The sequence below is a fragment of the Tachypleus tridentatus genome, chromosome 10, assembly GCF_004210375.1.
Source record: "Tachypleus tridentatus isolate NWPU-2018 chromosome 10, ASM421037v1, whole genome shotgun sequence".
In the NCBI taxonomy this organism is placed as follows: domain Eukaryota; kingdom Metazoa; phylum Arthropoda; class Merostomata; order Xiphosura; family Limulidae; genus Tachypleus; species Tachypleus tridentatus.
Genome location: NC_134834.1, coordinates 12,855,177 through 12,863,782, shown reverse-complemented (window position 1 = coordinate 12,863,782; position 8,606 = coordinate 12,855,177).

Genomic DNA, 8,606 nt, shown 5'->3' with positions numbered 1-8,606 from the left:
CATAGTTGTCTTATCAACATATACCTAACAGTAGTGTAATGGTGTTAATCTCACAATCATAGTTGTCTTATCAACATATACCTAACAGTAGAGTAATGGTGTTAATCTCACAACCATAGTTGTCTTATCAACATATACCTAACAGTAGAGTAATGGTGTTAATCTCACAATCATAGTTGTCTTATCCACATATACCTAACAGTAGCGTAATGATGTTAATCTCACAATCATAGTTGTCTTATCAACATGTACCTAACAGTAGAGTAATGGTGTTAATCTCACAATCATAGTTGTCTTATCAACATATACCTAACAGTAGAGTAATGGTGTTAATCTCACAATCATAGTTGTCTTATCCACATATACCTAACAGTAGCGTAATGGTGTTAATCTCACAACCATAGTTGTCTTATCAACATATACCTAACAGTAGTGTAATGGTGTTAATCTCACAATCATAGTTGTCTTATCAACATATACCTAACAGTAGAGCAATGGTATTAATCTCACAACCATAGTTGTCTTATCAACATATACCTAACAGTAGAGTAATGGTGTTAATCTCACAATCATAGTTGTCTTATCCACATATACCTAACAGTAGCGTAATGGTGTTAATCTCACAACCATAGTTGTCTTATCAACATATACCTAACAGTAGTGTAATGGTGTTAATCGCACAACCATAGTTGTCTTATCAACATATACCTAACAGTAGTGTAATTGTGTTAATCTCACAATCATAGTTGTCTTATCAACATATACCTAACAGTAGTGTAATGGTGTTAATCTCACAATCATAGTCGTCTTATCACCATATACCTAACAGTAGTGTAATGATGTTAATCTCACAATCATAGTTGTCTTATCAACATATACCTAACAGTAGCGTAATGGTGTTAATCTCACAATCATAGTTGTCTTATCCACATATACCTAACAGTAGCGTAATGGTGTTAATCTCACAACCATAGTTGTCTTATCAACATATACCTAACAGTAGTGTAATGGTGTTAATCTCACAATCATAGTTGTCTTATCAACATATACCTAACAGTAGTGTAATGGTGTTAATCTCACAATCATAGTTGTCTTATCAACATATACCTAACAGTAGTGTAATGGTGTTAATCTCACAATCATAGTTGTCTTATCAACATATACCTAAGAGTAGAGCAATGGTATTAATCTCACAACCATAGTTGTCTTATCAACATATACCTAACAGTAGTGTAATGGTGTTAATCGCACAACCATAGTTGTCTCATCAACATATACCTAACAGTAGTGTAATGGTGTTAATCTCACAATCACAGTCGTCTTATCAACATATACCTAACAGTAGTGTAATGATGTTAATCTCACAATCATAGTTGTCCTATCAACATATACCTAAAACTAGAGTAAAGGTGTTAATCTCACAATCATAGTTGTCTTATCAACATATACCTAACAGTAGTGTAATGGTGTTAATCGCACAACCATAGTTGTCTTATCAACATATACCTAACAGTAGTGTAATGGTGTTAATCTCACAATCACAGTTGTCTTATCAACATATACCTAACAGTAGTGTAATGATGTTAATCTCACAATCATAGTTGTCCTATCAACATATACCTAAAACTAGAGTAAAGGTGTTAATCTCACAATCATAGTTGTCTTATCAACATATACCTAACAGTAGTGTAATGATGTTAATCTCACAATCATAGTTGTCTTATCAACATATACCTAACACTAGAGTAATGGTGTTAATCTCACAATCATAGTTGTCTTATCCACATATACCTAACAGTAGCGTAATGATGTTAATCTCACAATCATAGTTGTCTTATCAACATGTACCTAACAGTAGAGTAATGGTGTTAATCTCACAATCATAGTTGTCTTATCCACATATACCTAACAGTAGAGTAATGGTGTTAATCTCACAATCATAGTTGTCTTATCCACATATACCTAACAGTAGCGTAATGGTGTTAATCTCACAACCATAGTTGTCTTATCAACATATACCTAACAGTAGTGTAATGGTGTTAATCTCACAATCACAGTTGTCTTATCAACATATACCTAACAGTAGAGCAATGGTATTAATCTCACAACCATAGTTGCCTTATCAACATATACCTAACAGTAGAGTAATGGTGTTAATCTCACAATCATAGTTGTCTTATCCACATATACCTAACAGTAGCGTAATGATGTTAATCTCACAATCATAGTTGTCTTATCAACATGTACCTAACAGTAGAGTAATGGTGTTAATCTCACAATCATAGTTGTCTTATCCACATATACCTAACAGTAGAGTAATGGTGTTAATCTCACAATCATAGTTGTCTTATCCACATATACCTAACAGTAGCGTAATGGTGTTAATCTCACAACCATAGTTGTCTTATCAACATATACCTAACAGTAGTGTAATGGTGTTAATCTCACAATCATAGTTGTCTTATCAACATATACCTAACAGTAGAGCAATGGTATTAATCTCACAACCATAGTTGCCTTATCAACATATACCTAACAGTAGAGTAATGGTGTTAATCTCACAATCATAGTTGTCTTATCCACATATACCTAACAGTAGCGTAATGGTGTTAATCTCACAACCATAGTTGTCTTATCAACATATACCTAACAGTAGTGTAATGGTGTTAATCGCACAACCATAGTTGTCTTATCAACATATACCTAACAGTAGTGTAATTGTGTTAATCTCACAATCATAGTTGTCTTATCAACATATACCTAACAGTAGTGTAATGGTGTTAATCTCACAATCATAGTCGTCTTATCAACATATACCTAACAGTAGTGTAATGATGTTAATCTCACAATCATAGTTGTCTTATCAACATATACCTAACAGTAGCGTAATGGTGTTAATCTCACAATCATAGTTGTCTTATCCACATATACCTAACAGTAGTGTAATGGTGTTAATCTCACAACCATAGTTGTCTTATCAACATATACCTAACAGTAGTGTAATGGTGTTAATCTCACAATCATAGTTGTCTTATCAACATATACCTAACAGTAGTGTAATGGTGTTAATCTCACAATCATAGTTGTCTTATCAACATATACCTAACAGTAGAGCAATGGTATTAATCTCACAACCATAGTTGTCTTATCAACATATACCTAACAGTAGTGTAATGGTGTTAATCTCACAACCATAGTTGTCTCATCAACATATACCTAACAGTAGTGTAATGGTGTTAATCTCACAATCACAGTCGTCTTATCAACATATACCTAACAGTAGTGTAATGAGTGTTAATCTCACAATCATAGTTGTCCTATCAACATATACCTAAAACTAGAGTAAAGGTGTTAATCTCACAATCATAGTTGTCTTATCAACATATACCTAACAGTAGTGTAATGGTGTTAATCTCACAACCATAGTTGTCTTATCAACATATACCTAACAGTAGTGTAATGGTGTTAATCTCACAATCACAGTCGTCTTATCAACATATACCTAACAGTAGTGTAATGATGTTAATCTCACAATCATAGTTGTCCTATCAACATATACCTAAAACTAGAGTAAAGGTGTTAATCTCACAATCATAGTTGTCTTATCAACATATACCTAACAGTAGAGTAATGGTGTTAATCTCACAACCATAGTTGTCTTATCAACATATACCTAACAGTAGAGTAATGGTGTTAATCTCACAAACATAGTTGTCTTATCAACATATACCTAACAGTAGTGTAAAGGTGTTAATCTCACAATCATAGTTGTCTTATCAACATATACCTAACAGTAGAGTAATGGTGTTAATCTCACAACCATAGTTTTCTTAACAACATATACCTAACAGTAGTGTAATGGTGGAAATCTCACAACCATAGTTGTCTTATCAACATATACCTAACAGTAGTGTAATGGTGTTAATCTCACAATCATAGTTGTCTTATCAACATATACCTAACAGTAGTGTAAGGGTGTTAATCTCACAATCATAGTTGTCTTATCAACATATACCTAACAGTAGTGTAATGGTGTTAATCTCACAATCATAGTTGTCTTATCAACATATATCTAACTCTAGAGTAATGGTGTTAATCTCACAATCATAGTTGTCTTATCAACATATACCTAACAGTAGTGTAATGGTGTTAATCTCACAATCATAGTTGTCTTATCAACATATATCTAACACTAGAGTAATGGTGTTAATCTCACAATCATAGTTGTCTTATCAACATATATCTAACGCGAGAGTAATGGTGTTAATCTCACAATCATAGTTGTCTTATCAACATATATCTAACACTAGAGTAATGGTGTTAATCTCACAATCATAGTTGTCTTATCAACATATATCTAACACTAGAGTAATGGTGTTAATCTCACAATCATAGTTGTCTTATCAACATATATCTAACACAAGAGTAATGGTGTTAATCTCACAATCATAGTTGTCTTATCAACATATACCTAACAGTAGAGTAATGGTATTAATCTCACAACCATAGTTGTCTTATCAACATATACCTAACAGTAGTGTAATGGTGTTAATCGCACAACCATAGTTGTCTTATCAACATATACCTAACAGTAGTGTAATGGTGTTAATCTCACAATCATAGTCGTCTTATCAACATATACCTAACAGTAGTGTAATGATGTTAATCTCACAATCATAGTTGTCTTATCAACATATACCTAACACTAGAGTAATGGTGTTAATCTCACAATCATAGTTGTCTTATCCACATATACCTAACAGTAGCGTAATGATGTTAATCTCACAATCATAGTTGTCTTATCAACATGTACCTAACAGTAGAGTAATGGTGTTAATCTCACAATCATAGTTGTCTTATCAACATATACCTAACAGTAGAGTAATGGTGTTAATCTCACAATCATAGTTGTCTTATCAACATATACCTAACAGTAGCGTAATGGTGTTAATCTCACAATCATAGTTGTCTTATCAACATATACCTAACAGTAGTGTAATGGTGTTAATCTCACAATCATAGTTGTCTTATCAACATATACCTAACAGTAGAGTAATGGTATTAATCTCACAACCATAGTTGTCTTATCAACATATACCTAACAGTAGAGTAATGGTGTTAATCTCACAATCATAGTTGTCTTATCAACATATACCTAACAGTAGTGTAATGATGTTAATCTCACAATCATAGTTGTCTTATCAACATATACCTAACAGTAGTGTAATGGTGTTAATCGCACAACCATAGTTGTCTTATCAACATATACCTAACAGTAGTGTAATTGTGTTAATCTCACAATCATAGTTGTCTTATCAACATATACCTAACAGTAGTGTAATGATGTTAATCTCACAATCATAGTTGTCTTATCAACATATACCTAACAGTAGAGTAATGGTGTTAATCTCACAATCATAGTTGTCTAATCCACATATACCTAACAGTAGCGTAATGGTGTTAATCTCACAACCATAGTTGTCTTATCAACATATACCTAACAGTAGTGTAATGGTGTTAATCTCACAATCATAGTTGTCTTATCAACATATACCTAACAGTAGTGTAATGGTGTTAATCTCACAATCATAGTTGTCTTATCAACATATACCGAACAGTAGTGTAATGGTGTTAATCTCACAATCATAGTTGTCTTATCAACATATACCTAACAGTAGAGTAATGGTGTTAATCTCACAACCATAGTTGTCTTATCAACATATACCTAACAGTAGTGTAATGGTGTTAATCTCACAATCATAGTCGTCTTATCAACATATACCTAACAGTAGTGTAATGATGTTAAAATCACAATCATAAATGTCCTATCAACATATACCTAACACTAGAGTAATGGTGTTAATCTGACAATCATAGTTGTCTTATCAACATATACCTAACAGTAGAGTAATGGTGTTAATCTCACAACCATAGTTGTCTTATCAACATATACCTAACAGTAGAGTAATGGTGTTAATCTCACAACCATAGTTGTCTTATCAACATATACCTAACAGTAGTGTAATGGTGTTAATCTCACAATCATAGTTGTCTTATCAACATATACCTAACAGTAGTGTAATGGTGTTAATCTCACAATCATAGTTGTCTTATCAACATATACCTAACAGTAGAGTAATGGTGTTAATCTCACAATCATAGTTGTCTAATCCACATATACCTAACAGTAGCGTAATGGTGTTAATCTCACAACCATAGTTGTCTTATCTACATATACCTAACAGTAGTGTAATGGTGTTAATCTCACAATCATAGTTGTCTTATCAACATATACCTAACAGTAGTGTAATGGTGTTAATCTCACAATCATAGTTGTCTTATCAACATATACCTAACAGTAGTGTAATGGTGTTAATCTCACAATCATAGTTGTCTTATCAACATATACCTAACAGTAGAGCAATGGTATTAATCTCACAACCATAGTTGTCTTATCAACATATACCTAACAGTAGTGTAATGGTGTTAATCTCACAATCATAGTCGTCTTATCAACATATACCTAACAGTAGTGTAATGATGTTAATCTCACAATCATAGTTGTCCTATCAACATATACCTAACACTAGAGTAATGGTGTTAATCTGACAATCATAGTTGTCTTATCAACATATACCTAACAGTAGAGTAATGGTGTTAATCTCACAACCATAGTTGTCTTATCAACATATACCTAAACGTAGAGTAATGGTGTTAATCTCACAACCATAGTTGTCTTATCAACATATATCTAACACTAAAGTAATGGTGTTAATCTCACAACCATAGTTGTCTTATCAACATATACCTAACAGTAGTGTAATGGTGTTAATCTCACAATCATAGTTGTCTTATCAACATATACCTAATAGTAGTGTAATGGTGTTAATCTCACAATCATAGTTGTCTTATCAACATATACCTAACAACAGTAGTGTAATGGTGTTAATCTCACAATCATAGTTGTCTTATCAACATATACCTAACAGTAGAGTAATGGTGTTAATCTCACAATCATAGTTGTCTTATCAACATATATCTAACACGTAGTAATGGTGTTAATCTCACAATCATAGTTGTCTTATCAACATATATCTAACACTAGAGTAATGGTGTTAATCTCACAATCATAGTTGTCTTATCAACATATATCTAACACTAGAGTAATGGTGTTAATCTCACAATCATAGTTGTCTTATCAACATATACCTAACAGTAGAGTAATGGTGTTAATCTCACAACCATAGTTTTCTTAACAACATATACCTAACAGTAGTGTAATGGTGGAAATCTCACAATCATAGTTGTCTTATCAACATATATCTAACACTAAAGTAATGGTGTTAATCTCACAACCATAGTTGTCTTATCAACATATACCTAACAGTAGTGTAATGGTGTTAATCTCACAATCATAGTTGTCTTATCAACATATACCTAACAGTAGTGTAATGGTGTTAATCTCACAATCATAGTTGTCTTATCAACATATACCTAACAGTAGTGTAATGGTGTTAATCTCACAATCATAGTTGTCTTATCAACATATATCTAACACTAGAGTAATGGTGTTAATCTCACAATCATAGTTGTCTTATCAACATATATCTAACAGTAGAGAGTAATGGTGTTAATCTCACAATCATAGTTGTCTTATCAACATATATCTAACACTAGAGTAATGGTGTTAATCTCACAATCATAGTTGTCTTATCAACATATATCTAACACTAGAGTAATGGTGTTAATCTCACAATCATAGTTGTCTTATCAACAAATATCTAACACAAGAGTAATGGTGTTAATCTCACAATCATAGTTGTCTTATCAACATATACCTAACAGTAGAGTAATGGTGTTAATCTCACAACCATAGTTGTCTTATCAACATATACCTAACAGTAGTGTAATGGTGTTAATCGCACAACCATAGTTGTCTTATCAACATATACCTAACAGTAGTGTAATGGTGTTAATCTCACAATCATAGTCGTCTTATCAACATATACCTAACAGTAGTGTAATGATGTTAATCTCACAATCATAGTTGTCTTATCAACATATACCTAACAGTAGAGTAATGGTGTTAATCTCACAATCATAGTTGTCTTATCCACATATACCTAACAGTAGCGTAATGATGTTAATCTCACAATCATAGTTGTCTTATCAACATGTACCTAACAGTAGAGTAATGGTGTTAATCTCACAATCATAGTTGTCTTATCCACATATACCCAACAGTAGAGTAATGGTGTTAATCTCACAATCATAGTTGTCTTATCAACATATACCTAACAGTAGCGTAATGGTGTTAATCTCACAACCATAGTTGTCTTATCAACATATACCTAACAGTAGTGTAATGGTGTTAATCTCACAATCATAGTTGTCTTATCAACATATACCCAACAGTAGAGTAATGGTGTTAATCTCACAATCATAGTTGTCTTATCAACATATACCTAACAGTAGCGTAATGGTGTTAATCTCACAACCATAGTTGTCTTATCAACATATACCTAACAGTAGTGTAATGGTGTTAATCTCACAACCATAGTTGTCTTATCAACATATACCTAACAGTAGTGTAATTGTGTTAATCT